We start from the raw sequence: 24,343 nt of genomic DNA, 5'->3' as shown, positions 1-24,343 counted from the left end.
TCAGAAATATCTGAAAGGTAAGAATGACGTTGAGGATGTACAAACCATACTTATGCTCTTTGGCTATTTAGAAAGTAATGAATGTGAGATTTAGGTAAAGCATTTGATAAAGTGAAGAGGTTTAAATTTATTATTATTAATAATAATAATAATCTAATGTTTAATTATTGAATGTTTTGCATGAATATGAAGTTTAGTTGTTGAAAGCAATCAGTTGTATATGACAGAAGTAAATAATATATGAAAATAAATGGAATGCTTAGTGAACAGAGCAAGTAAAATGTTAAGTAATATGTTCTTTGTTTAATGTATTTATTCATAAAGGAACAAGGAATGTTTGTGGTGATCTCAGAGCTGTGTCAATTGGGGAATATCAGTATACTTTTTTATGATCTTGGCTATTTTGCAGTAAATGTTAGATTTTATGAGCAATGAGTAGCAGATCTGAAAATTAATATGTCAAATATCAAAGTAGCTGCATTTGACAAAGAAATTGAACTGATTGAAAATTATTTATAAATAGCAGTAAAATTAGATGAAGTAGAATAATTTGCATGCCTTGGTAGAATGTTTATGATAGATAGGAAATAGTTGGACAAATATTAAAATATGCAATCCTTGACTATCATAAGATATAAAATAGAAAAAACAAATTTAGATGCACACACATTAAAAAAGTGTGGACAGTATATTTCAATTGCGAGGAATGAAAGTTTGTTGAAAGCCATAAAAATGGCTATGTATAAGAATATTACCCTGACTATTTTGTTAGATGTAAATGAGATCTAGTTGTCTCAGGTAAAATATAGAATAAGTTGAATATTGTGATGACAGGATACTTAAGCATAATAATACAAGAAGAAATTCAGTACAAAAATGGATAGGTGCTTAATGAATATGGTCTGAATAGAAAATATGAGTGATCATTGTGAAATAAATACTGTGAGGTTATTTAATAATATAGCAATAGCAATAGCACTTAGACATGCACTGCCCCATAGCTTTACAGTACTCTCTGGGCAGTTTACAACATCAGCATATTGCCCCCAACAATCTGGGTTCTCATTTTACCAACCTTGAACCCCATTAGGATCAAACCCCAGGTTCAGACTTTGCCTGAAATACTGCATTTTAACCAATTTGCCACCAGAAAAAAATAAATGAAGATCAAATTGCAAAGCAAATATGTTTATATATTAGATATGTAGAAAAAGGAAATTGGTCAAGAGGATGACTGAAAAAAATGGCTTGGGTAGTTGATGAGATCTTGACAGCAGTAAGAAAGTTAAAAGCTAGGAACAACCTTTCCCTGGAGATTATGGATGACCCTGATTGCATTTGTCTTTTGAGAGGTATTTGTTTATTTTACTCATTTATTAAGAAAGTAAGGCATGGATTCCTGGACTGGATAGCTTGTTTTTTTGTTGTTGTTGTTTTTTTGTTCACCATCCAGATTTTTATTTGACAGAGGACATATCAGTTTGAGAAAAACAGGCACACAAGCAATGTATGAAGTCATATATGAAACAACAATGATTTAGAAAGAAAGAAAAGTATGGTGCTACAGTGAATGTGTAGTTGAAAATGTCAATTACCCACATATTGTTTTCTTCTCTTATCTCTCCTGTAATTTAGAAATAGAAATAGAATCATGAGCTAGAAAGGATATTGAAGTAATTTTAGTCCAACCCCCTCCTTAAGACAAGAGTCCTTATTCCATCCTGGAGAAATGGTTGTCCAGCCTTTTCTTTAAAACTTCCAGCAATGGAGCACCTACAACTCCAATAGGCAAGCTGTTCCATTGACTAATTGTTCTCACTTTCAGGAACTTTCTCCTTAGTTCCAAGTTGGAATTCTCTTTAACAAGCTCCCATGCATTGCTTCTTACCCTGCCCTCAAATGCTTAGGGAAATAAATTGACCCCCTCTTCCCTATGACTCCCCTGCAAATATTGGAAGATGGCTACTATGTCACTCCTAAGCCTTCTCTTTGTTAGGCTAGACATATCTAGTTCCCTTAGCTATTCCTTGTATGGTTTAGCCTCCAGACCACTTATCTTTGTTGCTCTTCTCTGCACTCTTTCTAGGGCCTTAGCATCTTTTTTTGTGTTGTGGTGACCAGAACTGGACACAGTATTCCAAGTGTGGCTTTACTAGTGCAGTATAGAGGATACTATCATTATCACACATACCTGTATATTTGGGTTTTCCTTCCTAAGTGCAGGATCTTACCTTTCTCATCACTGAACTGCATCTTGTTGGATAGGGCCCAGTGCTCATGTCTGTCAAGATTATGAATCTTGAGTCTATCTTCTAAAGTGTTAGCAATTCCCCCTAGCTTGGGGTCATCCGCACATTTGGTGTGCACCCCCTCAGCCCTCTCATCTAAGTCATTTATGAATATGTTACTTTTCTGTACCCCATATTATGTTGTTTTGCAATCTATCTAGATATATGTGCCAGCAATTAAATTCTCTCCCTGCTCACATTAGTGAACTTCCTTATTTGTACCCAACCTTGCCTATCACCTGAGTGTGATATGAATTTGTGAGGCTGTGCCATAATATTGACAGCTAGACTAAGATAATTGCCTAACTTGGATGAAAAATGCACAAAAGAAATAAACTGCTGTAATGTTAGCTTTTATATGCTTTTGAAGGCTTCACATTTACAGTCAGGAAATATATTTCAAATATTGCTTGATAAAGTGCATAATTTCTTTAATTGGGGGTTTAGATCCATCATATATTCCCCTTCTTCCCACACATCTGGGATTGATGTCTTAGCAGAGTTCAATACAGAGATTTTTTTTTAAAAAAAAAAAGGCGGGGGGGGGGCTCATTTCATTTTTTTTTTAAATATGACTCATGTTCCTTCTAACCTTGGAATGGCACTTTTAAAGCCTTCCTCTAATTCATTGGCAGGAATGCTACTCTACCAGCCTCTGATAGAGTTTTCTCTCCTCTGTGTTCCCTGCTGTTAGGAGCCGCAAAATGACTGGAGGCTCTGGAAAAATGTCATCCAGGGAGAACTCTGGACAGTTGATTTTTGCTGCTGCAGTATTCTAGGTATAAGCAGGGATGCTGGTCAGGCTGTAAAAAGTCTCTTCTTACCAAGGAAACAGAAAACAAATTTCTTATCTTGTTCACCTGGTGTTTAAGTGGGGATGCTAGATCTAAATTGTGAAACCTAAGCAACCAGCCCTTGGCTGCAAAAAGCTATTTTCTTTTTGCTGCCATCTAGTGGTTTGCCAGAGTTTTTTAAGCATTAGTTATCCATAGACACCTCCAAAATGTATATTTCAACTAAGGAATTCAAAACTTTGAGATAGTGTTCCTGTCCCAATGTTATCTTCCCAAAACTGTTTTATCTTATTTTATTGCTTCTCTCCCTCCTAACTCTCTTGATCAGAACAAACTTTTTTTTCCTGCTGTGCAATTCCCTTGCAGGAATTCACATTGAGTTCCAGGATGAGACAGGATAAAAGCAAGCAGGAGAATTATGCAAAGCCCAAAGTAAGAGAAACTCTTTTTTATTCCTTTCTAGCACACCTGCTCTCACTCTCAGATGGTGACTTGCACAGGAAAATGTAATACAATTAATGAAAATAGGCTGATGGACTCATTAAATTAGGCTAAGCTTTGCAGATTGCTTTAGCATTAGGTGTTCTATTCCTGTTTAAGTTGAGGTGGCCTTTTGGTGACATAAGGACATGCTTAAAATAGGGGAAAAGCTATGAACCATATTATATGAGGATAAGAGCTGATTTTTTGGAAGAAAGGAATTTGGGCACTGGACTTCTTTATATCTTAAGAGTGATGTTCTTTGATTAAGGCTTATTTTTTTTAGTTTTCATCTGTTACCCAAATTAAAGTAACAAAAAACTTGTTTTCAACAATCATGAACAAAGGAGACTCGTAGATCACAAACGATTCTGAGTCTCATGGGTTGTCCACCCATTTAACCAAGTTACAGTGTGCTTCCTTCTGCTTCAAATAGCCACAGGAAAGGCACACTTTTATAAGCCATGACTTTACATCAATAATGAAGTATTGGTATACAAAGCCATGAACAGTTTCACCATGAAGAATTTACAGGCCCTGAAACTCAGCCAGACAAAGAACAGGCTCCTTGTGCAGGAAAGTATTGTGTGTAATATTTATGTTTAATAATATCTCTCTTGAATAGGTCAAATTAAAAGTTACTACTTTTACTTTCTCCAATGTTTAAAATATGCAGAAAGAACAGTCCACACATAGTATTAGTGTGCCACCTGCAGGGGAAAATGGGCTCATGCTGAATTTTATATTTTGTCCAGAAACAAAGAGTGATACTGTCCTTTGAACCTACATAGATTTTGAAATAGGCTGTTGTTTTAATAAGTAACTTGTAAATATTTTATATAGTCTGCAGGGAAGTAAAAAGTATCCTCAAAAATTGCTACTCAGATGCAAGCAAATTTAACTGATGATTGAGCAAAGTATTTTACCTCAGATCTGCCCCTTGAGATAAAAAGAAAGAAAAGGTACACATGGTTACATTTTGTCACTAGCAAGTTATAATGTCATCTATTATTCATTTCAATTTATGAAGCAGTAACAGAATTTCATGTTAGTTTATGAAAGGTAAAAAAGGATAAAAAATAGATAAGAGACATTCTTTCTCAACCTGTATAGGTCAAGCTTTTCTATAAATACAATAGTCACCCTCTTCTTTTCATTTAAAAAAAAGTGTTCACTTTTTGCCTGCATGTTGATTTAATGTAATTAATTCCCTGCCTTTCAATTCAGTAAAAACTGTGTTAAAGGCTTCCAATTTAAACATAACATGTTATATATTTAAAAGAAAAGTAAAATAAGGGAATGAACAAATCAAAAAGAAGCATTGGGAAAGAACATTTTTAAAAAAGATTGGGAAGAATTTAATAAGAATTTAATAATAGGAAAACAAACTTCAATGCATTACAAACTTGAGAGAAAATACATGGTTTAGCTTAATGTTACTTGTCAGAGTTGGCATCAGATTTTTCTGGGAATATATATCTAAGGCAATGTCCCCATCTCTAACATTCAGCCTCCACCCCCACATCATTAGTTGATTATCACAGGTTGGATCAATAAGAAAATTATCTTCTTTATAAATCATGTAACAGCATAAGTTCTGACATACCAAGGACCAGACAATAATGGGAGATTTGAAATGGAAAAAAAATATTTAAATTGCATTCAGCAAACCAGAGAAAAGCCACAATAGTTCTTGTATCCTTATTAGTTTTCCATTAGTTATCTGGTTGGCCACTATGAGAACAGAAATGCTGAATGAGATAAATTTTTGATCTGATATAAATTGGTTGTTCTGAACTATTCTAATATAGTAACAGGGATATATTTCAAGTTAATTCCAATTAATTATCAAGACCCTCTTTTATATCTCTTGATATCTGTGAATTAATAGAACTTATTGAAGAAGTTCACTCCATTCAAATGTAGCAACAAGGAAACAAAGGAAGAAAGATAATAAACTTGAAAGGATTTTATTCAGATTGGAGATTGATGATTACAAGAGGGCCTGAGTTAGTTCAAGTTTAGTGAACTGACTTAATTCAAGCTGCTGTGAAAGTCCATTAAAAGAAGATGTGTCCATAAGCTACAATGGGAGAAATATCAAATAGTCTGAAGTTGCCCCATTATTTGGGGCAGAATAGAATGAAAATTACAGGGATGGCAAACCATTTTGCAGGTATTCACCCTGCTGTGTTTCAAATAATGCTTTAAAAAAGTAAGACCCTATTTTTCCAATTGCTTTAATGGAAGCTAAGAATAAACATGATATTAAATATATATATATATTATTGTGCTTCCATCATGGAGTGCTAGGCTGCCTCTCATTGCTTTCTTTTTTGGGGGGGTGCCAGGAGAGTTGTCAACCAGCATCACTGGTTGTGCCAAACTGTATAGGCCACACATTGGCAAAGCTTGACATTTCCTTGGCAGGATTTTAAACAATGACTGTTGTTGATTTTTCCTTATAGGAAGTGTTTTGCCTCTTCCAATTGCTGACTTTTGGGGGTGCCTGGTTGGCATATCTGGTTGGTAAGCCTGGCTGCTCCTGAAAAGAATCTCATCAGTACTGTCAGAACCTAGTTATCATCAGAGTTGGGACATGTTGCCACTACTATATACCAATTGGTTAAATCAGCAGACGCAGAAGAAACATGTTAGCAGAGTGAGATTTACTACCACAAAGACAGGTAGACCACAGAGAAAATCACATTTGTATGTAGTTTATCCACATACATAACATAATACATGTTTAGAGCAATGTGTGTCAGTAATGGCTTTGCACCATTCACTCATTATAAAGAGCTTTAAACATAGCCTCTGAATTTAACTTGACTCCCGGTGAATGAATCTATATAGTATTTCTGGCAGCATTATGAAAACACCTTGCTGTAGCCTTCCAATTTTTTTTTTTTTTTTACACTTCCCAGTCTAGCCAACACCTATCCAAACACTCGCCAGGCCTGACATGGCTTAACTTCTAAGAACAGCTAAGGTCAGCTGAGAACAGCCCATGCTGAGGCATCAAACCCTAAAATCTGTTCAAATTGATGTAGAATTCAAAAGTACGGTTTGATCCAAGTGTGTGTTTTGGAATTGAACTTTTCTTCAGAATACTGAGAGCTGACGTGCACCTCCAGGAGCAGCATAGAAACATAACGTTCCATTAGCACAAGAGAAAGCAGAATGAAAATGTGCAGGTGACCTCATTAAAGAAAACCGGAGCAAGGACGGATTGAAGTTAAAGCAGTATTCACTTTTTGCCATGCCATTCGGAACCTTGCTTTGCAAAAAAAAAAGTAAGGAAGAACAATGTTGCTTCCTAAATTAAAACAACTGGCAAATGCCAATCCCTAATGTGAAGAGAGCATCCATTTGCAAACCTGTTCCCTAACTCTAATAAGACTTGGGGAAAGTCATGTGCTTAGCCATGTGAGCTTGCCCAATTCAAGTGATGTGAGCATGTATGTTAAAACTAACCTATAAATGTTCTGGTTCAACCTCCTGGGTCAGTGACTTATATGGACAGGAAGGCAAATTTGCACACCTGCTTGAGATGAGAAGTTTCCCATGATTTTCCAAAATTAATATTTTAAAATCAGAAGTCTACTCATTATGCCCTCTTAGCACCTAGATTAGCCATGTCTTATTTAAATAGTTCCATATGAAAAAGACCCAAGTGGATGATCAGGGACATGTTTCAATCTTTAAATTCAACTATCAAGTTTGTGACTTGCTGGCAGTACTCAGTGTCAATGATGTAAAGAGTTGCCCTTCAGAGTGCTGCTCCACCTAGTAAATTTATTGCAGATAGAGGCAAAGTGGCAGGCAGGCTTTCGCAAGACAAGGTAGGCAGTCTGAGAAAAGTAAAAGGATATGAGTTGTGGGGAAATGGAAAGGTTGCACAGGCTGTGGTAATTGGCAGGCAGTTAGTATGTGACAAAGGTCAGCTAGTGGAGGATTACAAACACAAGGAAAGAAGGACCATAAGGGCCAAAACAGGCAGGCTGGCATAGGAGGAGCAGGAAATTTGCTATTAACCGCATTCCTGTACAGTTTGTATAATTGTACTATACAATTATGGTCAACAACCATAATGTTAGGTAAACATGCCACAGAAAGGGGATCTAGCAAGAGTAGCTTAAATATACCGTACTAATTAGCAGCATGGCATTATAGTAGTCAGAGCTATTAACTAAGCCAGGTTTCCTCATCCAATCCATTAACTTTTGTATTTCTAAGTAATTAATTTCATAAAAATGGTCTACATTTGGTAAAACCATGATCATACTTTGCATTTGAAGAATCAATAGGCATAGCTTCTATTAGCAGTAATTAAAAATTATTCCCACCTGTTTCCATGTCTCTCCATTAACAGCATCAGTGGACATTCAGGGTCAACCCCTTTACTCCATGTTGAGATGTAATTTTATATCTTTAGTAGAAATCAAAGAAAAATCAAATGCTAATTGCCAGGTCCCTTGTTCCCAGAAGGAATGAAACAAACCTGTGGAATCAGGCATAATGTTAGCTGTGACCTATTATTTTTAAAAATTGTATAACAAACTAGCTCAACCTTAATTATGTCCCCTATTCCCAGAAAGTATAAAATGAGCTTTTGGGACTTGGCCTAATATTAGTTGTAGCTATTAGCTAAGCATAGTTCCTTATTCCAAAATATTAACTTTTGACATCTTAAAATCAATGTACACTTGTCAAGACTCATTATCATACCCCCCCCCCCAAACTGCCTTAAACAAATGCATTAGCAACCAAGGGCCAATCCATTTACTCAGGGTTCATTTAATACTTGCCTTGGGCAAATCAGGTTCCTTGTAGATTCTGTTCTGTCTTTAATTTTTAAAAAATATACAGCTGCAGTGAGCCTCTAAAGACAGACAATCAAAATAGCATAGATGATGAAAGTGCATTTCCAAGTGATTTGGGAAGAAAACCATAATACAAGAAGCCAAGATAGAAATAACAGAAGAAGGTCCAGGACCCAGGCCTGCTAAATTAAGAAACAAGCTTGCATGATGAAGAATTGCAAGATTGAACTGCATCTACACCCTAGTTATTTATTTATTTTTTTAGAACTGGCAGCTGCATCCAGCCTACTATGTGTGGACATTTTAGCTTTCTATACATTTAGGGTCAGGTGCCCTAGAAGTCAGAGCTTTTATTTCAAGAGCATCAAGCCTCAGCCAGATATTTTTCCCAGGACTCTTTTCAGGCAACAGTGGCCCCATCTCTTCCAAGTCATTTCTCCAAGGGGGGGAAAAACAGACTTCTCATTTGTACATTGTTGTCAATATTGCATTTTCCCAGTTTCCCAGAAACTTTCAGATAATAATGATTCAAAGCTTCTTTCAAGCCTCCCCAAAAATAGTTGAAACAAGACAAAACACAAATAAATTAACATTCCTCCTCTCCCCCACATACACACTTTTTTTTCCCAGCTATTCTTTCAGACAACAATGATGGTACCATCTGGAAGGTATCCCTAAGAGAGAGAATAGGCTGGTCACCAAATATAGGGAAAATTAAGATGAAGATGCTTCAACTGTATTTTTAGAGTGCTCAAATGTGGTCGTGGTGGTGAATAATTTAAGGCTAAAATCAGAATGATCACCCACTCTTCTAGAAGCATCATAACCCATGTAACATCTATAAATTATAATAAAACCTCAAACCACTAGATTGCAGTTTTCTGACTCTTTCTTCGTGCTATCTTCAATTAGTATGAATTCAGACTTTTTTTATCTGGATATGATAGCCTAAAACCTGTGTTCAGCTGCAGTATATTTAAGTTTACCAAATGTTGGAAGTAAGTCATATATAAAGGCTGTTTTATCCCAGTTTACAACTTGGCGACTTTAAAATGTGTGGAATTCAATTTCCAGAATATCCCAATCTCACATCTTAAAGCTGACAAGTTTGCAAAACTTTGCCCTAAGCTTTCAAAAATTTCAAAGTACACCCTTTGATACCTAGAATAATTTATTAGATAATCATTATATAGTCCACTATGGTGCCCTTTTGACTGCTCTTCTTCTTTACCCTTAAATTTGGACACTTTTAGTTCCCAGCTTCAGACTGCAAATTTTAGTTTATCCTTAAGGTTGGCTTTTGCTGTGATTATTTTTAAGAGTTTCTGTTCTAATCTCATTGGCCTACATCTATAACTAATTAATTATCTATTTGTCAGAAGAGATTATTTGTGGTGAGTCACGAAACAAGCAATTGACTTTTTATATTTCTGTGCTCTTTGATGAAAGGCAACAATTTTATAGTAGAAGAGTTTAAAAAATGTAATTTTTCTACATATATAGGCATATAATTGTAGTAATTATTTCATCTATATAACCCAAAGTAATTCCAAGCGGCTTTTGAATTGAAAAGAAATGTCTTACTAGTATTATTTGTTGCAGTCAGAATGAACAAAATTCAGAAGAAATAAATAACATCAAAGAGCATCCAGGGTGAAAAGAGTCCCATCAGCCATTCTCAGAACAAAAGAAAAAGATTAAAGCTTTCAGAAACTCTTACAAGTTAGGCTTGTTAAATCATTAACTGACATGCAGATTACACAGAAGTCTGAAAATATTGGACTTAATTATTGGAACATTTGAACTGGATCACTTTTTAATATTTTAATGGTTAATATGGGTGGTCAAATGCTATCCATTTCATATATGAATGCAAGAATTATTTTAGATAATAAATCTGAATCTGAATGCTTTTCTTTGCTGGATCTGATAATGCTTCACTTAAATGAAAAAGTCTGACCTGCCTTCATAAAACTGAAATTACAAAAAGAGTTTCTCAACAAGAATGTATTATTTGCTAAAAGCAGTTGGATTTTGATATAAAAACAAGTCACATTAACCAGGTATCAGCAGGCAGCATCACATGGACAACCTTGTGTAGGTTTGGAAGCTAAGCTGCATCAAAGTTTGGAATACTTAGAAACCATCTGGGCATCCCAGAGCTATAACAGGGTCAAAAAACATTACAGGAGAAGACAATGGCAAATTACCGCCAGATGGTTGCCAAAAAAACTGCTTGGACAAGGAATCAAATATGGCTTATATGTGTCTTCACCTGTATATGTTAAATAAGTTAATAGAACATTCCTTTGACTTAAAAAATTGGAATCAATTTATCTGGATTAATATTTTTATTCTCAAACTGGAGAGCAGTTATGGCAGATCCCCAGCTTTTCCTGACCTCCATTCTGCCAGTTTCATCTCCTGGCCCTCTTAAACTTCTTCAGTGTATCCAGCCCCAAGTTGAAGAAATACAGTTCAGTGGTAGGTTTGTATGGAATAAAGATAAAAATCAAGTTGCCTTTTGGGGGAAAAATATATTGGGATGACTCTGTCTTTTCTTGCTTTCTTAGATGATGGGATAATGCTGGGCTGAATTACAAATGGCTTATCTGGAGAATAGGCAATAGTCCAGCTGTCATGAATCAAGACTAAATGAGCTCCAAAGTCAACAGGACTGGCCCAAAACAGTAAAGATTCATAGGACCGTTGCATTTGAGTCCATAACTGACTCCAGTTCTTTCCAAATAAATTGTTTATGCATTTATTACAAATAATCCCAGACGTTATTAAAATATTTAAATCTTCCCTATATTGAATTGGGGTACTAGATATCTAGATGTTCATTAGCTATAACAATAATAAGAAATATTGCTACACCAAAATCACCAGCTAGTGTAGTCAGCAAAGGTGATTCATCAACTACAGGAACACTCAGACGTGTTAATGAGAGTTAACATGGGATTTTTTTTAATCTATTTACCAATGGTGAAGATTGAACATGGAATCTTCAATAAAGTGTAGGCTCAACCAATTTGCCATCCCAAGCAAAATTAATGAGAAGTAGCGTAATATCCAAGATGTTGCTTCTACAATAGACATATACCTAAGACAATTTGATTTAGTGGGAGGATTCCTGCTCACATCTCAGGGATATTCATAAGATCAGTTTGAGCATGGCTGATGCCTGGTACTTCAGGGTTATAGGAAAGTTAGTAATACAGCTGATTAAACTCTGAGCTGAAGGAATTTGGCAATTGGTAGATGTTGTGTCCTGAGCCTGCAAAAGCAGACTCGGGATGTTGCATTGGTCCTGGGCATTCCAAAAGCTGCCTGGGACTAGACTGAGTGGCGCCAGCCTTGTGCGCATGCGCAGGGTACAAAAACCCTCCGCTACTTGTTGCCATTGTGTACGGGTCTCTGGGCAGATAAAGAGAGGCCTGCGTGCCGTTTGCATCATTGGGGTGTTGAATAAAGAGCTATTAACTACACAATGAGTCTTCATCATTCGCCCACGATCAAGGGACTTAACACTGGCAACGAGGGTGGGTTGCTTTACAAGCTGAAGAAAAGAAAGCTTTAAAGACTTACCCAAGAAGTCCTGAAGAGGGGAAGACGGCATTGGAATCAGCATCCCAGCCTGCCAGTATAGCGTTGCTGGAGGGTGAGCTCGGCTGAAAGACCCTTTCCCCAATAGAAGTTGCAGAGGAACGAGTGGTGAAAGTTGTAAACTACAGGATGGCGAAGATTGGTTGTTTATCCGAATCTGATGTCTCACACCCAGAGAGATGGGAATCCTACATTGCAAGGGTGGAGAATTACTTCAGGGTAAAACAGATTAGAGAACATGGCTTGAAGGCTGCAACCCTGTTGTGTGTCTGTGGACAGGAAGCTTTTGAAATTGCAGAGAACCTGGTGGCCCCTGCACGTCTGGAGTCAGTAACGTATACTGACTTGAAGAAACTGCCAAAGGAACATTTCCAGCCCAAGTTGTCTGTTATTGCTTGGAGGCACACGTTTGAGCAAAGGGACCAGAGGGCAGGTGAATCTGCTAAGGATTTTATTGTGGCCTTAAGGCGAGCAGTCAGACTATGTGAGTTCAAGGACCTGGAAGAGAGGCTGCGAGATCGCTTTGTATGCGGTTTAAGGAACAGAGACTTACAGCAGAAGATTTTTGCAAAAGAAGATGTCTTTTTCCAAGATGCTCTATGAGAGGTGACAGCTGAGGAAGCAGCAGATGGGGCAGTAAAGACTTTGCGGCCCACCAGGAGCCCTCCAGAGGCAGCCACCATCCATCAAGAGGACGCTCGAAGAAGAGGTGGATAGGCTTCACCAAACAGCTGAAAGGAGGCAGAAGGAATGTCCAGACAAGGCCCCTGCAGCTCTTCAATGCTTCGGGTGTGGAGGACGCCACGAGCGAGCTGACTACAGGTTCCGCTCTGCCATTTGCAGAGCATGTGGCAGGCAAGACCACATTGCATCCATCTGTTTGGGTCGCCAGGAGATCCAACCTCATGAAGAATTGTGTCTGAAAGGTACCAGGGTCCCCAGCCAACATAGGGTGGGTTTCTGCGCATCGCGCAGGAATATTTTGAGGACAGGCGCACATAAACCCCTAAAGAAGAAACTGTCCATTAAAGTAAGGTTGCAAGGGGTTCCTTTATCCATGGAGTTGAACACTGGGTTCACTCTCTCCATTATTTCCATTAACACATTCAAAAGGATTTGCAACAGCAGTGGCCTTCGAGCCAAACTCAGGCCATCCAATATAATACTCACAGATTTTCAGAATTCTATGGTGTGTGTTAAGGGGGAGGCCACCCTTAAGGTACAGCACAAGGATTTTGAAGGTCCCCTAGATGTGGTGGTTGTTGGGGGTGAACGCATGAGTCTTAGGGGACTCGATTGGTTCGAGGCTATGGGAATCCAGGTCACTGGGCTGCACCATTTGCAAATGTTGAGCCTGGCAGAAGTCTGCAAGGAGTTTGCAGATGTGTTTAGTTCAGAGCTTGGATCCTATAAGGGGCCTCCAGTTTCGCTACAGTTAGACCCAACCATCACGCCCATCAGGGTTAAGCCTAGGAGGGTACCTTTCACCCTCAAAGGCAAGATTGATGCTGAGCTGGACAAATTGCTACAGCAGGGCATTTTAGAACCTGTAGACTCAAGTCCATGGGAAACCCCTATAGTAACGCCTCCAAAGGCTAATGGGCACATACGTATATGTGCAGACTACAAGTGTACACTGAACAAGGCGCTGCAGCAGCACACTTATGCAGTACCTGTAGTAAGTCACATCCTGGCCTCCTTCAAAGGGGGGCTCATTTTTGTGAAGCTTGACCTGGCATAGGCCTATCAACAGCTACCTGTTGATGAAGCAGCTGCTGAGGCACAGACTATTATAACTCACAGAGGGGCCTTCAAGGTCAAGAGACTGCAATTTGGAGTAAATGTAGCCCCTGGCATATTCCAAAGTGTCATGGAGAGCACACTTCGGGGTATTCCTGGAGCCTGTCCCTATTTTGATGATGTCCTCATTGCTGGAGAGTCATCTCAAAACTTAGCAGAGAGACTAAGGGCTGTCTTGCTTCATTTTCGAAAAGCAGGCCTTAAACTAAAGAAGGATAAATGTAAGATAGGAGTCACTTCTACTGAGTTCTTAGGATTCAGGATAGATGCTCAAGGCATTCACCCTGCTGAAACTAAATTGCAAGCTATTCAGCAGGCCCCAAACTCTAAATCTAAGAGTGAGCTACAAGCCTTTTGGGGGCTATTAAATTTTTATCATGCCTTTCTCCCACATAAGGCTGCTGTGGCAGAGCCTTTACACAGGCTCTTGGATAAGCAGGCTCCTTGGCAGTGGACTAAAGTCCATGACAAGAGTTTCAAAGAGGCTAAGGCCTTGCTCACGTCTAATGCTGTTTTAGCACATTTCAGTGAGCAACTGCCTGTTTGTATCACCTGCGATGTATCTCCTTATGGGGTGGGAGCTGTACTTAGCCATCTGAAGGCTGATGGGATACAGGTCCCTGTGGCCTATTATTCAAGGACTCTGTCTTCTGTAGAGTGTAATTATGCTCAAATTGACAGAGAAGCATTGGCTATTGGCTGGCATAAAGAAATTTCATGATTTCTTATACGGCCGCCATTTCACGGTCTATACTAACCATAAGCCTCTGCTGGGGTTGTTTACTGCTAACAAACAGACCCCACATATCATTTTTCCTCGTATGCTGAGATGGTCCATTTTCCTGTCAGCATATGACTATACATTGGTTCACAAACCAGGAAAAGAAATGGGTCATGCCGATGGCCTGAGCAGATTGCCCTTGAACCAACTGGAGCCTGATCCTGCTCCAGCCGTGAATATTCTGTCCATTCAGGAATTGCCTGAGTCTCCCCTCAATGCTAAGGATGTGGCTGCAGAAACTGCCACTGATCACACGTTTACACGCGTGCTGACATGGGTGTTGTCAGGATGGCCTGACAAGTGCCCAGATACTGAGTTCCAAAGTTTCTAGCAAAAGAAGCATGAGTTTTCCACTTTCAATGGATGCCTGTTATAGGGTAGCAGGGTAGTGATCCCAGCCTCATTGAGGTCTAGAATCTTGGTCTCTCTGCATGAGGGACATCCTGGCATAGTCAGGATGAAAGTGCTTGCGTGCAGCCATCTTTGGTGGCCTGGACTCGATAAAGCCATCGAGACCCAGATGCACGGGTGGCAAGTGTGCCAACAGTCACGGCCTGAAATGCCTCAGGCCCCAGTACATAGGTGGGAGGAAACTCAAACCCCATGGCCTAGGGTGCATATAGATTACGCTGGGCCCTTTCAGGGGCAATTCTTCCTGGTTGTTGTTGATAGCCATTCCAAGTGGCTAGAGATTCTTCCTGTTTCCTCCACTACTACTGCCAGGACCATCCAGATTCTGAGAGGAATTTTTGCAGCACACGGTCTTCCAGATGTTCTGGTTTCAGATAATGGCCCTCAATTTACCTCTTCTGAGTTCCAGGCTTTTCTTCAGGCCAATCTGATCTGGCATGCAATATCGGCTCCCTCCCATCCATCCTCCAACGGATTGGCAGAGAGAATGGTGTGCACCACCAAAGGTGCCCTCAAGAAACTGACTTACAGTAACTGGCATCACGGGTTAGCAGATTTCCTTCTTGCACACCGCACCATACCATACACTGCCACAGGGAAGAGCCCTGCTGAACTCCGTTGGGGTTGCTGCCTCATTACTAAACTGGACAGGTTGCACCCCGACCGGGTGGCTTCACAGGTGTCACAACCACGGGCACCTAGGAGACTCCAAGTGGGCCATCCGGTCTGGGCATGGAACTATAGGCCTGGTCATCTCTGGGTCACAGCTGTGGTCTGCAAGGTCTCCAGGCCGTCGTCATACGAAGTTGCCTTGGGAGACGGCCGTGTTCTGCACAGACACATAGACCAACTGCGTTGGACTCTTCCGCTCTTGACTCTGCTCTGGGAGGGGGAGGAGGACCATAACATGCATTCTGAGGCTCAGTTTCACCGGCCCAACAGGCCATCACTAGCTGATACTGAGGCTACTTGGGATTCATCCCAAGGTTCCGCAAGTGCTCCAAACAGGAATTCAATGGATAGGGGGTCATCCCACACATCCATAATTACTCCAGACAGGGAATCACACCGGGGGTATCCACAATATTCATATATGTCAGATAGTGCTCCAGACAGGGAGACTGGCCAGGGGTATCTACACAACCCACAAACTACAAGAGAAAAAGAATGCCAGCAGGAACACTCGCCAAATTCTGCAATTGCTCCCAAAAGGAGGTCAACAGCAAGGGGGGTTGCCATGCAGGCGACTCCTGATTCTGACACCTTGGGTATGTGCTTGGGGGCTACGGAGTATTGGGGCAACTCCACTACCCAGCAATCTCTATCTACTGGCCTGGGGTTCGAGGGACAGTGTCCCAAGAAGGTTCCATTGTGGACCAGGGGAATGCCACCTCTCCTAGGTATGCTGGCCTGGACTTAGAGGGTCCAGCCAGCCAGCAGATGGGCGGGTCAACCGGGTATTTGGGGCAGCAAAGTCCTGGGCTGCCGAGCCTGGTAGGCAAGCAGGTAGGCCAGGTAACAGCACCAAGGTCACCTGAGAATTTAGGGTAGCAACGCTTTGGCCCACCTAGCCTGGTGGGCGAGCAGGTGAGCCAAACAATCTCTCCTGGTCAGAGGAAGTCACAGCGGGCTAAGTGCCCACCCAAATATCTTAGGGAATTTGTGAAGTAGCTGTCATGTTCAAAAGGGACTACTCATAAGGGACCTGAATAAAAGGGCATGGTTATTTTGTATTATTTCCTGATTTCGGATACATTTATTCCCAAAACAAAGTGGAGGGGGTTTTGCCTGAGGGTAGCCTCAAATATTCCACATTCCAAGCATTTGATTTATGGAATTATGTATCACTTCCCCAATGTAGGACGTACATGTATGTATGCAGAGATGTTCCATCTAGGGGGCTGGGGTGTTGTGTCCGGAGCCTGCAAAAGCAGGCTTGGGACGTTGCATTGGTCCTGGGCATTCCAAAAGCTGCCCGGGACCAGACTGAGTGATGCCAGCCTTATGTGCATGCACAGGGCACGAAAACCCTCCACTACTTGTTGCCATTGTGTCCAGGTCTCTGGGCAAATAAAGAGAGGCCTGCATGCCGTTTGCGTCATTGGGATGTTGCTGTTAAACGAATAAAGAGCTGTTAACTACACAATGAGTCTTCATCATTTGCCCACGATCAAGGGACTTAACAGTAGAATAAGGTCCTTAAGTGGGTTTTAAATTGGACCGGCAGAAACTGTTGCCTTTAGTAAATAAAAAAGCAATATGGGAAGATGGAACTTTATTTACTATATCCTAGGAGTGATGCTGCAGGATACTAAAATGAGGGAGAAAAAGTCATTTTTTAAGTTTAACAGAGTCTTATTTATTTGTCAGGTATCTCTATAGTTCATACTGAGCTAAGATTACCGCACAGATACAGAACAGCACTGAATGTTAACTTCACTTTAGATGCTAATATTAACAGTATGTATTGAAAGCAGATTAGACTAGAAGATAAGCTGAAGCACAGTCATTCAGCACTACTCTTTATTTACCAATGCAGAATAAATATGAAGCTACCACTTTTCTAATTCTGGGCTTCTAACAGAGTTGCTTCCAGCTTTGTTTCTTGGACCTCCAATACTCTTTAAAGCAGCCTTAGCCCTTTTGCAGCCCCAAAATTGCTTGTCTGCAGCCCTCTGAGACCCTTCTGATTTGATTACAAATGATCAGAACTGACAATTGTTTTCAACAATTTTGCTTGTTCATTTGTAAACTATTGTCATATTTGGCATGCCAGTTGTAAAATATTGTCATATTTTTGCCACGAAAAGTACATTGAGAGTTCTTTGAAGTTACCAGAAGGCAACATTGATGGAGATCTCACTTTTGAAGAACACCTAATTACTTAAATTAGGCTTCCTAAACTGAGGAATGTCACCAACCCGGTAGTTGCAAGCAGATTTGATAACTCTTGATTTAAGACCTTTCATTTTTTTCTTGCTTTCTAGTTAACGTCTACAACTAACAGATAGCATAAATTAAGAATAGCTAATTCGAGATTGAATTGTTTATCCAGGACTGTTCATTGAACCAACAAACACTCATAATAATATTTTGTCTTTGAAACCAAAGTCTGAAGTTCAGAGTAATTATTTTAAAAACCAAGCAAAATGGGAAAACGCAATCTAATTAATATTTTGAATAGGCACTTATTAAAGTTTATTCTTTAAACATTTTATAGCCACTTCCTACATAAATTATGTGGATCTGAGTACTATATTCATGGATCAAGAGAGAAAGCCATATATATTAACATCAATTTGTTTGAAGTGAGCATAAGCACAGGCTTGGTACTTGAATACATTATCTATTTAACTTCAAATCCCCTGATATTAAAAATCCTTATTGGGAGTTTATAGGAAATAGCTTCAATCTCTGGGAATGTTAGGTAAGAATGCCTAGTGCATTCACATTCCCTTTTTCAAACATAAAAGAATATTTGGAAATTGATGAGGACAGGTATTGTAATCAAATATATCTGGAAGTAAGAAGTTGAAGAAAGCTTTCATAAGTAATCGAATCTCTTTTATTGCATGTCTATGGAGTTTCTCAGTAATCTAAGTCATGGTTATCCCAAAAGTCCTTTTTCAAGAGACAACTGGACTTTCTTGTTTTCTTTAAAGACATTTTACTTCTCATTCAAGCTGAAGAAGCTTCTTGGATGAGAAGCGAAATGTCTTCAAAGAAAAACAAGAAACTCCAGTTGCCTCTTGTAAAAGCACCTTTGGATTTTTTATTACATATTCTCTCCCCATTCCTATCACAACACATAGAATGTGGCTTTTCAAGGTAATTAAAACAAATGGTCAAAAGTAACTAATAGGCATACCCGTGTTTCCCCAAAAATAAGACCCAGTCTTATAATTTTTTTGCCTCCAAAAGAGGCATTAGGTCTTATTTTCAGGAGATGTATTATTTTTTCCATCGTGTCACCGCCAGCCCACTTCTTCTGCGACCACTTGCTGCTGCTTGCATGTGTTGCTCCCAGCCTCTGTTTCATCTGAAGGCCTCTGCCAGCAAAGCAGAGGCTGGGGGGGGGGCGACGTGTGCATCAACCCAGGGCTCCGTTCTCAGCTTCAGAGGCCTTTTCTGAAGGTCAGGGCCTGGGGTGATGAATGCAAGCAATGGTGAGTGGCCGCAGAAGAAGTGGGATGGTAACAGCCACATAGGGTCTTGCTGGATGGGGCTGTTGGTGCCACCAAGTGTCAGGGCATTGGAGGTCTGTGTCGGGGCATGGGAGGCCTGGCTTTGGTGGTCCTGAGGTAAGCAGGTGTACGGTGCATGGGCAGCTCCACCTACCCACCCTCACCTTCGCTTGATTTTTACGTGTGCGCCTCAGCCCACCTCATGCAATCAGATAATATAGAGCAGGCATGGTGTTAACAAGAGCTTATTTTGGGGGTAGGGCTTATATTAGACACACACATAAAAATCAAGCTAGGGCTTATTGTCAGTATAGGTCTTATTTTTGGGGAAACAAGGTAGGTAAGCAAAAGTAAATAGCAGCCATGATGATAGCAATGAATTTAATCCTTCCTCCATTTTGTAATCCTCAGAAAAAACAGCAAACTGAAAGTGTTGTCGTGAGAAAGAGTCTAAAGTTTATTTATTTATCTATTTATCATATGGTATATCATACATGGACCAGCAATATTTATTAACATTTCAACTAGATTACTAGAATCCAATAAAATATAAATGTTAAAAAGATCTATGTTCAAATATCAATGTCTAGGCCATCTAATGACTGAAGCACAACATTATTTATATAGTCTAAAGTTAGTTCTGGTTTTGACATAATTAAATGTTCAAGGTATTTTTGAAAAAACGTCTTTTGAAAAAATTTTCAATAATTTCAAGAAGTGCAGAAGAACACTGATGTTATTGGTGAAAGTTCTTAAACTGTCACAAAACTAAAGAAGAATTAGTACATGTTCATTTGAGAACCATGGGTCACCATCAATTGAGCAGGCCAATTAAGCAGATCTATAACAGTAATCCTGCGACAATGTCTCACAATTTAGAAAAATGCATGAAAAGATGACAGTAAGTACATGTATTGTGTCTTAGACTCTATGTAAAAAAAAACTAAGCAAAGTGAAGAAGTATCACATTCTTAGATGGGCCATTAATTCCAAAAACCTGTAATCTTTTTGTTTCATCTCCTTCAAAAAAAAATTTGTATGTGCAATATATACTATTGCCACACGATGTCTCCATTTCTTCAGTCATTTCTTTTTGTCATCTACTGTTTGGATCCAATGGTTTGGTTCAGGGGATTTAAAACTGACTATAAAAACAAAAACTGGATGAAATAACATCTTAACAGCTTTTTTGAGTGGTTCATTTCCAAAACAGACATTTCTCTTCCATAACTTTCCTGGCAATTATCTATTATTCCAGAGCACACAATAGCTTCTCCATTTGTGTTCTGATTGTTGCAACAGATAGTAATCAGGTAATTGCTATAAAGACTTATAAAATATTCCCTACAATGTGATTAACGTCAAGCAATAAACACCTAAGAACCGTCATGCCTACCTGCTACCCCTAACAGGTATTCTGCTTTTAGAAACTAAAAAGAATACTATCCTCTGGTAGTATGGGCACCAATGTTATCTGTGCAAGCTGAAGATAATAAACTAAAGCAGAAGCTCCCCACCTATGGCATGATGAAAACACCTGACCTATGGCATGATGAAAACAAAGAGCAGGCTTAAGCTTTGGAATGAAAGATGGAATAGAAATCTAATAAATAAATAAGTCCTCCATTAAAAAATGAAGAGGTTATAGAGCCTTGCTTTAGAATAACAGAGTTGGAAGGGATCTTGCAGGCCTTCTACTTCAATTCTGCTCAAGCAGGAAACCCGGCCTATACTATTTCAGACAAATGTCTGTCCAGTCTCTTCTCCGGTATTGGAGCATTTACAACTTCTGGAGGCAAGCTGTTCCACTGATTAATTGTTCTGTCAGGAAATTTCTCCCTAGTTCTAGGTTTCTTCTCTCCTTGATTAGTTTCCATCCATTGCTTCTTCTCCTGCCCTCAGGTGCTTTGGAGAATAACTTGACTCCCTCTTCTTTGTGGCAAGCCCTGAGATATTGGAACACTGCTATCATGTCATCCCTAGTCCTTTTCATTAAACTAGACATATCCAATTCCAGCAACTATTTTTTATATGTTTTAGCCTTCAGTCCTCTAATCATCTTTGTTGCTCTTCTCTGCACTCTTTCTAGAGTCTCAACATCTTTTTTACACCATGGCAACCAAAACTGGATGCAGTATTCCTAATTTGGACTTACCATGGCATTATAAAGAGGTATTAACATTTCATGTGATCTTCATTCTATCCTCTGTTAATACAGCATAGCATTGTGTTGGCTTTTTTGGCAGCTGCATCACACTGCTGGCTCATATTTAAGTGATTGTCCACTAGGATTCCAAGATCCTCTCGCAGTTACTACTATTGAGCCAGGTGCCACCTATACTGTACCTGTGCATTTGGTTTACTTTTTTCACCACGGAATTTCATTTTGTTAGATAGTGCCCAATGTTCAAGTCTGTCAAGATCCTTCTGTGGAGTAAGTCTATCTTCTGGAGTGTTTGCTGTTCCTGCCATCTGCAAATATGATGAGTTCCTCATCTATCCCCTCATCCAAATCATTGGCTAACATAAACTTTCTTTTATTACTCTAACTGCTACCTGGGATGAATCAAGAAAAGTTTATAAGAGCATAACAGCACAAAAGAAGTCCTGCTAGATATACCATAGGAAAAGATTTTGTGTCACATAATGGCATCTACCCTGGACTTGAGGATGACAAATTCCTTCCACTGTTAGTTCTCAGAAATCAGAATAGAATGCGTACTGCTTGTGATTCAAGAGATGGTAAGGAGCCCGATGATATCAGTAGCAACTGATAACCTGATTCTCAATGACCCTCTCCCATCTCCCTTTAAAAACAATCCAAATTTGCTGCCATTGCCACCATTCTACTGTTATGCATCTGTGTGTGTATGTGTGTGTGTGTTGTTGTTGTTGTTGTGAGGGATTTCCTTCTGCTGGTCCTAAATCCCCCGACATTTAGTTCCAAAAAATTACTTAGTTGTAAGATAGTGAGTTAGGAAGAAAAACCTCCTCTCTCCCTGTTATCTATGATGTGCATGGCTTTATATATCTTTTTATGTCTCCCCTTTTCTTCCTTTGTTGTAAGCTAAAAAAAATTCATATGCTGAAACTCACTAACTGTTTCCTAATTTTGGTTCCTCACATTTTGATATCTTTCCCAAGAGTTAGTGATCAGAACAGTACACAACACTCCAAACTTAACCATAGATTAATATATGTTGTTATATCAACAATTCAGTTCTGAATTGCTTTCCTAATGATTAGCAAACTTGCCTCAGCTGTTAGATTGCTTTTACTAGAATTTATTTGCAACACAATAAGCTGTTGATATATCTAATCTGTATTTTCACTAACACAGAAATACTGTTCTCTCCATAATATATAACAATTTAAACAAAACGTATCAATTTATACTTATTACACTGTATATCCTGCTTTCTTGGGACACTCTAGAATAATGGATTGGTAGCATTAGTAGGCAGCAGATAAACTAATATATTTAACTTTTCATAGATAATATATCAGACAAACTGAAATAGATAAATAAAAACAGAAATAAGGAGATTGCGAAGCATTGTATTGTTCCAATCTTCTTGTACCAAGTGAAAAAATTCTCTAATCTCTGTTGGCATGTTTTTATTTATTTATATTTCATTTTTTTTAATCAGCCATCTCCCTTGGAGAGGGGCTCTGGGCCATGTATAATGCTACATGTATTATTCATCATCTAAAAGTAAACAGGGCTCTTGGGCTTGCTAACCCAATCAACTGTTTATTAGATCCAGGACTTTACAGGCTAAAAAAGGCCACTAGAAGTAGTATGTGGTTGGAGACATTGACAGTGCCAAATTTGTTGTTGTGGGGTGATAGTCCAACTTCCTTGAAGAAGAAGGTAGTATGCCCTCTCTGCTGGAGGCTATTGCTGAGCCCAACAATTCTGAATAATTTTTGCTCAATTGCCAACCCCCATTTTGGGGGGTACTCAGAGGTAATTTCAGAACCCCAGAAAAAATAATCTGGATCCTTTTCAGTCAAATTTCAGACTAGAACATAATTCTGAAATGGCACTGGTTAGACTTGTTGAAGAGCTTTGGTAGAGCTGAGTTGGGGGTGGTGTAACCATTCTGATCCTTTTCTTCTTTCAGGAGCTTTCAATTCCACAGATCATGGTACCAGCTATAGGGATAAGGAGTGAAGCAATGCAGTATTATGGTGGGTTCATATTATTGTGTGGGTTCTCTTTCTTTTTCTGTGTTTGGTTTCTGTTGGTGTGGGTAGAAAGTGAAAGATTGAGCCCAAAGCTTCTGATGTGTCAGGTACAATAAAGCTCCTCCTGTTTAATATCTACATGAGATCATTGTGTGGATGAGGTCATGTGCAAGTGATACATGGTTCAACAGCAGTAACTGTGAGAGTGATCTAAGAGTCATAGTGGACAATCACTTATGTATGAGCCAGCAATGTGCTGTAACTGCCAAAAAGCCAATGAAGTCCTAAGATGCATCAAGAGAGAGATAATATCAAATCACATGAAGTGCTAGTACCACTTTATAATATCACATTTGGAATACTGCATCCAGTTTTGGTCACATGGTACTAAAAAGGTGTTGAAACCTAGAGTTCAGAGAAGAGCAATGGAGATGATTAGGGGTCTGGAGGTTGAAACATATGATGAATGATAGCAGGAACTGAGTATGTCTAGTCTAAGAGAAGCACTAGTGGTGACATTATAGCAGTCTTCCAATATTTGAGAGGCTGTCACAGAGAAGATGGGGTCAACCTATTCTCAAAAGTACCTGAGAGCAGGATAAGAAGTAATGGACAGAAGTTTATCAAGGTGAGATCCAACCTATGGTAGAACTAAGGAGGCTTGCTTCCAGAACTTCCAAGTGCTCCATCATTGAAGGTCTTTGAGAAGAGATTGAACAGCCATTTATCCAGAAAGTTATAGGGTCTTCTGTTTGAGCACTGGGTTGGACTAAAAGACCGCCAATGTCCTTTCAATTCTGTCATTCTGTATTCTGTAAAGGAGATAGCTCTAAAGAAATCTGGAAAAAAAATCAAATTTTCTGTGTGAGAGCTTGATAGGGAACTACAAAATCCCATAGAGAAAATGAATTCTATGTTCTATAGAAAAATGATATTGCAAGAAACAGATAGATATTTGGTACCATATGTCAAGTTGACT

This window comes from Crotalus tigris, unplaced genomic scaffold, assembly GCF_016545835.1.
Source record: "Crotalus tigris isolate CLP2741 ecotype Arizona unplaced genomic scaffold, ASM1654583v1 scf7180000020680.57038, whole genome shotgun sequence".
Classification (NCBI taxonomy): domain Eukaryota; kingdom Metazoa; phylum Chordata; class Lepidosauria; order Squamata; family Viperidae; genus Crotalus; species Crotalus tigris.
The sequence above is the reverse complement of the archived record's forward strand: the minus strand, read 5'-3'. Positions refer to the sequence as shown.